Raw genomic sequence first — 8,514 nt, forward strand, 5'->3', positions numbered from 1 at the left:
GCAGCCCTTGAAGACATTCGGAGACTACAGCTTGTCCAGAATGCAGCCGCGCGAGCGATTGTGGGTGCACCTCGGTACACCCACGTTACACCTATCCTCCGCGAGCTGCACTGGCTGCCTATTGGACTCCGGACACGTTTCAAGGTGCTAGTCGTTACTTTTAAAGCCCTACATGGTATCGGACCTGGGTACTTGAGAGACTGCCTCCTGCCAATTACCTCCCTTCGACCAATCAGATCCCACAGATTAGGCCTCCTCCGGATACCATCAGTTAGCCAATGTCAACTGTCGACCCCCCGGGGGAGGGCCTTTTCTGTGGCTGCTCCGGCCCTCTGGAACGATCTCCTCATGGAGATTTGGACCCTCACCACCCTTCAGGCTTTCCGCAAAGCCGTCAAGACCTGGCTGTTCCGGCAGGCCTGGGGCTGATGAATTCCCAGCCCCACTCGAATTGTTGTTTGTTGTGTAGTTTTTCATTTGTCTTTGTATCCTGTTTGTCTCGTTTGTTTTTGTATTGCCCCCTTCCCCATGTGTTTGTTCGCCGCCCTGAGTCCCCCCGGGAATAGGGCGGCATACAAGTATAATCAATACAATACAATACCAGGTGAACCTGGGCGAAGGCCCCCCTGGTCACAGCCGACAAGTGATGTTCTAACATCAGCTGCGGATCCAGGAGGACTCCCAAATTACGAACCGGCTTCTAATATCCAAATAGATCTTCAATTAATAGCAATTACTCAGATCAATCTTTGCTATGCTTTAAATTGGATTGAAAAGAGTTGGGATCGTTGCCTGGAAGAACATGCTAAGCAGAAGCTTCTTAAAGTAATGAGAAAGATTGTTCAATATACCAGTTGGAGACACCTATTCAGTGATTCAATAATAGCAATAGCACTTAGACTTCTATACCACTTCATGGTGCTTTACAGTGGTTTACTCTAAGTGGTTTACAGAGTCAGCCTATTGCCCCCAACAATTTGTGTCCTCATTTTACCCACCTCGGAAGGATGGAAGGCTGAGTCAACCTTAAACAATTAATGTGTAATTGTGGTTTAGTGGGTTGCCTAAATTCAATACTTGTAAAGTAATAATTGTCCAACTTTAACATAGTATTAGAATATTGTGGAAATTTTATAGCCAACATGGCTAATTATTATTTTTTATTCATTCAGAACTTTTACACTAAATTCCTTTGACTTTGATATTCTACTTAAAAAGAGTAGGCACGAGAGAATGATCTCTCAGAAGCAGAAATATTTAGGGAATCTTATTCAGCTGATGTCCGATCAGAAATAATTACATTTGACATTTTAATAAGAGAATTAATACATCTCTTGCTGAATCTGGCAGTTTTTCTGGGTGGAATAGTCATATTATGATATCTAAGAATGCCATTGTGCAGTGCTCAAGTCTGATGACTACCCAGACATACTTATTTGATTTCCTTGGCAACAGCACAACTGGGTTTTCTTATCTTAATAGGAAAATTCTATCTATCTATCTATCTATCTATCTATCTATCTATCTATCTATCTATCTATCTATCTATCCATCCATCCATCCATCCATCCATCCATCCATCCATCCATCCATCCATCCATCCATCCATCCAATTATCTAGCTATTTACCTAAAATAATCATCATCTAGCTAACTATATAGCTGCCCATCTCACCAAATATTTCTTTTGGTGGCATATAAGAAAAACCCCTATAAAACAGTAATATAAAAATCAATCAACAATTAAAACAATAATACTTGGTTAGAAAGGCAAGACGAGAGCATCAGATCTTACAGATAATGGAGTTATCTCAGTACTTCACTTTTTCCTTGAGACCCCCAAGTCACAACCACATTTTGAGAAGACTTAAGGAAAGTTAGCATTCACTTAAGGGAGGAGGTCAGGAGGATAAAGTTCCAAAGGTTAGGTGCCATAATAGAAATGGACCTGTCTCCTGGGTACTACTAGATATAACTCCTTAGTAAATGAAACTTGTAACCTATCATTTCTCCCCAGACCTGATGGAATGAGCAGATGTAATTGGGAAGAATTATATGTCTGTCCTTGCCATGATGTGTTTTAAAGGTCAAAAGCAGCATCTTGAATTGCATCCAGAAGCAAACTGGTAACCAATATAGTTCATGGGGCAGAGATGTAACATGCTGTTCTAGGGGCATACAATAGCTGCCTGTGCCACTGAATTCTGTTACCAGTTGAAGCTTCCAGTCAGCCCCATTAGAACACATTATGGTATTCCATGCAGCAGATTACAGTAGTCCAGTATGATCAAGCTTGATAATTATTTTATAAACACCGTCTATATACACAACACTTTGCAAAGTCAAGCACAATACTCCCTCCCCCACCCCTAGTCTTCCAAGTGCTTAAAATTAATTTTTTTAAAAAGATCAAGGCAGGGAAGCCTCTGGGTAGCTAGAGAGAGAAAAAACAAGTGATGGAAATTGAGTGTGAAAAAATATGTGTCAGCCTGAGATGAGGCTATATAGTTTAAAGACCACTTGATGTACTTGATGTAGTGCCTCTACAGTTGAACAACCTGGGCCTGAATTTTGTTTAAAAAATGCTTTCTTTTCCCCATGAAATGATAAGAGATTGGGGAAGAAAAGGTATAGAGTCGTTGATGGTTGGAGGTCCAGGAAAGTTGACAATCGTGTGCAAAACAGTAGCAAATAAAATGCGGCAACCTCTTAACGTTGGCACTTGATGGTCTTGGTAAGTATGTAAGTATACAAGATAACCAGACTTTGTGAGATTGTTGGAGCAAATCCATTTCACTCTTAGAAGATGAAAAACAACATTCTTGTCAGTGCTCCAGCCTTTTCTTTGGCATACACAGGCCTGGCAGAGAGGTATGTTAAGAAACACAAAGGAAGATGAAACTTTGGAAGCTTGTACTACCTAGCCCAGTGATAGCGAACATTTGTCTGCTCGGATGGTAAAAGGGCATACACCCATAATGCAATGCCTCCCCCCCCAGTGCATGCATACCTCAGATATGGCTCCACATGCCACAGGTTCGCCATCATGGAGATAGCCTTATCATGTAGTCAGTCAGTCCCTCTGTATGCTTTACGATGAACATGCCTTTATTGGTGCCTTTCCTAAAATGTGGTACCTAGTATGGCCACTATATTCTAGGTAATGTCTGATCAACACAGAACAGACACAAACAATTGCTTTTCTTTGTAGCTTCTGAAATCATTTATAAATATCTTGAAAAGCATAGGGATACAATGGAGCCCATGACATGTTAATCAATTTATCCCTCCCACTTGACGTGAAGCCATTGACATGCATTTGTTGGGTACGGTTGTTCCACTATCTCTTCAATTGTCAAACATTTAGTAGCTGCCTGAACTGAAAGAGCTTTCTTCCAAGCAGAAATCTTCCCAAGTTAGCTAATTTTGTTAAGATAACAGAGTTAGTAGGGACCTTGGAGGTCTTCTAATCCAACCCTCTGGTCAGGCAGGAGATCCTAAACCAGGGATGGCAAACCTTTTTGTAAATGTGTGCCAAAATTGTGTTTGCATGCACAATAGCATGTGTGCTCATGCCCACACCCACAATGCAATGCACCCCACCCACTAGCACACGTGTGTGTAGCCCCTATGCACCACCCCATGTGCGGGGAAGGATTTTTATCCTACCCAGACTCCGAGGCGTTCCTGAAGCCTGGGGAAGGTGAAAAATGGGCCCAACAGAGGCCCTCTGGAAGCCGGAAACAGATAATTTCCGAACTTCCGGTTGGCCCGTTGGGGGCGTTTTTCACCCTCCTCAGGGTCTGGAGGCTTTCCCGAAGCCTGGGGAGGGCAAAAACAGCCTCCCCCAGCCCTCTGAAGGCCAGAAATTAGCTGGCCGGCACATGCATATGTGCTGAAGCTGATGGCTTGCATGCCGGCAAATATGGCTCTGCGTGCCACCTGTGGCACGTTCGCCATCATGGTCCTATACCATTTCAGACAAATGGTTGTCCAATTTCTTCTTAAACGATTCCAGTGTTGGAGCATTCACAACATCTGAAGGCAAGTCGTTCCACTGGTTAATTATTCTGTCAGAAAATTTCTCCTTAGCTCTAGGTTGCTAGATAGGTATATATTGCTCCCCATATAATTAAATGAATAGAAGCACATATGGATATATGCATAAGTACATAGTACATAAGGACATAAGTCTTCTTTTCTGATAAAGGAGGAGCCTAAGCAGGGGTGAGTTCCTCCCAGTTCTAACCTCTTCTATAGAAGAGGTTCCACAAATCTACAGTGCCATTTAGAACCAGTTCCAGCTCCCTCCCTCCACCTGTCCGCACATCATCAAGATGAAGAGCGAGAGGAGGAATTCTGGGAATTGAAGTCCACAAGTCTTAAAGTTGTCAAGTTTGAACACCCCTGGGGATTTTTTTATAGAGGGTTAGGAATGCAAGGATCTTGTAACTTGACAGCTTTAAGACTTGCGTGCTTCAAATGCCAGAGTTTCTGAGCCAACATTTTGGTTGCTAAGCAAGAGCGTTGTTAAGTGAGTTTCACCACATATTACAAGTTGGCCACTCCCACCCAGTCACATGGCTGGCAAGCCACTCCCACCCAGTCACATGGCTGGCAAGCCACTCCCACAAAGTAGGCCACACCTACACAAGAGGTTCTAAAAAAATTTGAAACCCACCACTGAGCCTAAGATGTATATGGTTTACATAAAGGTTGCTTAAATTAGACAAAACCAAATCTCACAGTATTCCTCTAACACTGTAATCCATAGCCCACATTTTGCCATATTCTGTGGTGGGATCTCATGAACAATTTAGCTGAATGCTTTGATGAAGCAAAAATACATTATGAATATAGTATTCCCAAGGCCAATTAAACTGGACAATCTAACAAAAAGGAGAGCAGGTTGATTTTACATGTGCAGAAATAAACTGTAAGAGATTGAAACCTTTAGTTTTATGCCCAGAGTAGTAAGTCATATTCAGGCAGTCCTCGACTTACAATAGTTCATTTAGAGACTGTTGAAAGCTATAACAGCACTGAAAAAAGTGACTTATGACCTTTTTTTCACAATTATGACTCTTGCAGCATCCCGCCTGTGCTCCTTACTGGTATTTGAGCTGTTCGGGGCTTCCACACATGGAGCTTACGGCGCCTGTGCGATGCTCTGTCAAAGCAGCTGGAGTGTCATGGAGACATCGCAGAGGCGTTGCAGGCAGTAAGTACGCATGAGCAGGCTATGCGCATTCATGTGATGACCGCCTGGCCCCATTGCACCATACCGGTTGCAACAGGATCCGGAACCCACCACTGGACTACATACAGGGCGGGGCATAACCTTTTCCTAGGGGGTCACAGCAACACTTGTAATAACAACACAAATAATTCATACACCATTCGAAAGCCCATCAAAAACTGAGTTTATTGACACGATTTAATAGTCAGTATGACCACCATTAGCCCTTCGAACAGCATTCAAACGGGGTGGATAAGAACACAACAAATCTTCAAACAGTTCCGTTCGATTTTCCAGATTTTTCAACACAGTTTCCAAATTCATTCTCAAAGTTTCAACCGAATATCGATTTTGACCTTGCTCCTGAATCATCAGAGCTTCCACTTCATCCTTAATTATGGCCCCAATGTTCTCTGCCGGATTGAGATCTGGCGAATTTCCCGGCCAGACGTCATTGCCCCAAAATTCGACATTGTTTTCCTTTAACAATTGCTGAGTCGCATTTGCACGCATGCAAGGAGCTTTGTCATGAAGAAAGACAGCCTCACCAACCACCAAGACATTGTCTGGATCACTGAGAAATGGAATGACATTCTCCAATAAAATTTTCTCACGGAAATAACTGCCATCCCAGGATTCCCCTTTATCCTTCAAAACCCAATGCAGTTTCTTGGCTGTGAAAATGACGAAAATCCCGATGCAAGTCGGATTGCGAACGATTTGTCGATATCGTTCATGTTTGGCGATGTCGTCGACGTCTTTAGCCCAAATTCGATCGTTCTGGAAATTCGGTTTTCGAATGGCATAAACGAAGAATTCGTCAGATGGCGCCAAATGAAGAAAATCTTCCTCGGTCCATTCAGACAACCAATCGCACAACCAAAGCCGATCTTGAACGTGTGTTTGAGTTTTCAATGGTTTGCAAATGACGTGGAATGGCTTCAAACCTTCTCGTTCTCGATATCGGCCGATTGTCCTTTGATCAACTCGTTTTCCACGAATTTGAAGGATTTCTTGGGCCACTTTTCGGTTTCCTTTTCGTTGTTTGCGACTGCCAGTTGCAATGATGGCTTTGCTTTCTTGGGACAGTTGCAGAGGACGCCCTTCTCCAAATTTTGTGAAACATTCTTGGGCTGTTTTGTTCCAATTATCAGTAACCCAATCCGGATGACGTTTCAATTTGTTTGCAATCCATTTTCGATTGATAAACGTCGCTCCAGCATCGCGAGCCTCTCGAAAGGCAATGCATTTTATTCTGTCAATGATCCTTTGTTCTTCCGAATTGAATTTTCCAGCCATTCTTAAAGCAAATTTAACATTTAATAGCTCATTCAATTCAGTTTTTTATGGGCTTTAAAATGAGGTGTCGCGGAAGTTGTAAACTGCTGTCGATCTTGCTGTGACCCCCTAGGAAAAGGTTATGCCCCGCCCTGTATAAGGAAATAACTTCATCAATTGTCAGTATGCATCAGTGGTGAAATGCAAATTGTTTTACTACCGGTTCTGTGGGTGTGACTTTGTGGGCATGGCAGGGGAAGAGTACTGCAAAATCTCCATTCCCATGCCACTCTGGGACCAGCCAGAGGTGGCATTTGCCGCTTCTCCAAATTACTGAAAATTTCTGCTACTGGTTCTCCAACCAACTCAAAATTTCCACTACCGGTTCTGCAGAACCTGTCAGAACCTGCTGGATTTCACCCCGGTATGCATGTCAAGGAGGGTTCCAGATTGAGAAATGATCATTTGGGGTTTTTTAAATGACAACCCAGCTTTTAAAATTTCTTCTTAAGAAACTTATATGAACGATTTACTGCTTGGCCATTCATATTAGATAGCAGTAGCCAATGAAACAGATGTGTTGTGAATCTAATAAATACTGTAACCTTAGAACATGACTTACAAGACACGCAACAGAGTTAAATAATTTGTTCCAGAGTTTCGCTTAGTACTGATGTCAAACTGACTAATCTCTAGTTACTTTGGTCTGCCTTTGTCCCATCCCCACCCCACCCCTTTTTTTTTACTGTTGAATAGAAGGAAAAACATTTGACCTCCACTAGTCCTCTGGCCCTGTGCCACTCAAAAGTCTTTTTTCTTTGCCTGGCTAAATCTGTTCATTGTGTGCTACCAGGTACATAAGCTGAACATACAATATGCATCCTTTCTTTCAAGACAATACAGTAGTCTTTGTTTCTTACCTCCTGGACTTTTAGAAGAAAGATAGGTATAAATGCAACATGTACATTAAGTTAAATTGTTTGCTTTAGCTATCAGAGACTGCTTTTGAATAGGGATCCAGCTGTCATTACAAAGTTTATTGAGAAGTTAAGGGAAGGCGATTGCTTGCCCTATCAGTCTTGACTGACATTTCAAAAGGGAAAGATACAGCTATGGTGCCTATGTTTGAACACTTTGTTCGACTAGCATGGTGTACCAAGAATGCCTCCTTTCAGAGCTGTTACTTAGACAATCAATCTGACATACAGAACCTTTTGAGTTAAATTATTTTTGACAGTCCATTAAGGAATAGATACGAACACCAATCACGATTGCCAGCCAGGTACAGAGACTAGTCTTTATCAATCAGTGTAGATCACCAGCATAAGTCACTTATGCATACAAGCACAATGGTGTTGATTTAGCTAATAGGATATGAGAACTCAGTGATGTTAAGAAAGATATTATGGGAAGGCATGCTCTAAATCCAAAATATCTTCTTGGTATTAATAGCAAGAAAGAAATATTGTGATCTTTAGAAACATACTGTTTGTGGACACCTCTAATATTTGCACCAAAGGAGAAAACAGATTAAATTCCGCTTCTGTATTCAAAGTAATTTCAGAAGTGGAGCGATTGCAAAACCAGAGTGACCTTTGTCCTTAAGCCTTGTATTTTTTTTCTCCTGGTACTGCTTGTTGTGAAAATAGTTTTGATTAGGGTAACAATTCTTCTCTGTTTCTTAAGTTTATAGATAGAATAAGCATCTCAGCATATTATTTTATAGGGTGTAAAAAGAATTGATAATCTGCTTACTCTTGAAAGCTGCCATAATAATTATAATTAATGAAGAAAGTATTGTTTCTTGGGGGGAAAGCATTTTGGTTTCTTGTAGAGAAAGAATGTTGTATGGCTTTTTGGCTACTGTCTGAAATGATGGTACTCTGCAAAATTTGATTGGTTTCATATGAACGAGGCTATAGTAGATAATTCCAGCAGCTGTGCTACAATTATCATCTTTGGGACCAGCAATGATTCCACTTTTCAGGTATGCTTGTA

Source organism: Thamnophis elegans, chromosome 5 (genome assembly GCF_009769535.1).
Source record: "Thamnophis elegans isolate rThaEle1 chromosome 5, rThaEle1.pri, whole genome shotgun sequence".
NCBI classification, from domain to species: Eukaryota; Metazoa; Chordata; class Lepidosauria; order Squamata; family Colubridae; genus Thamnophis; species Thamnophis elegans.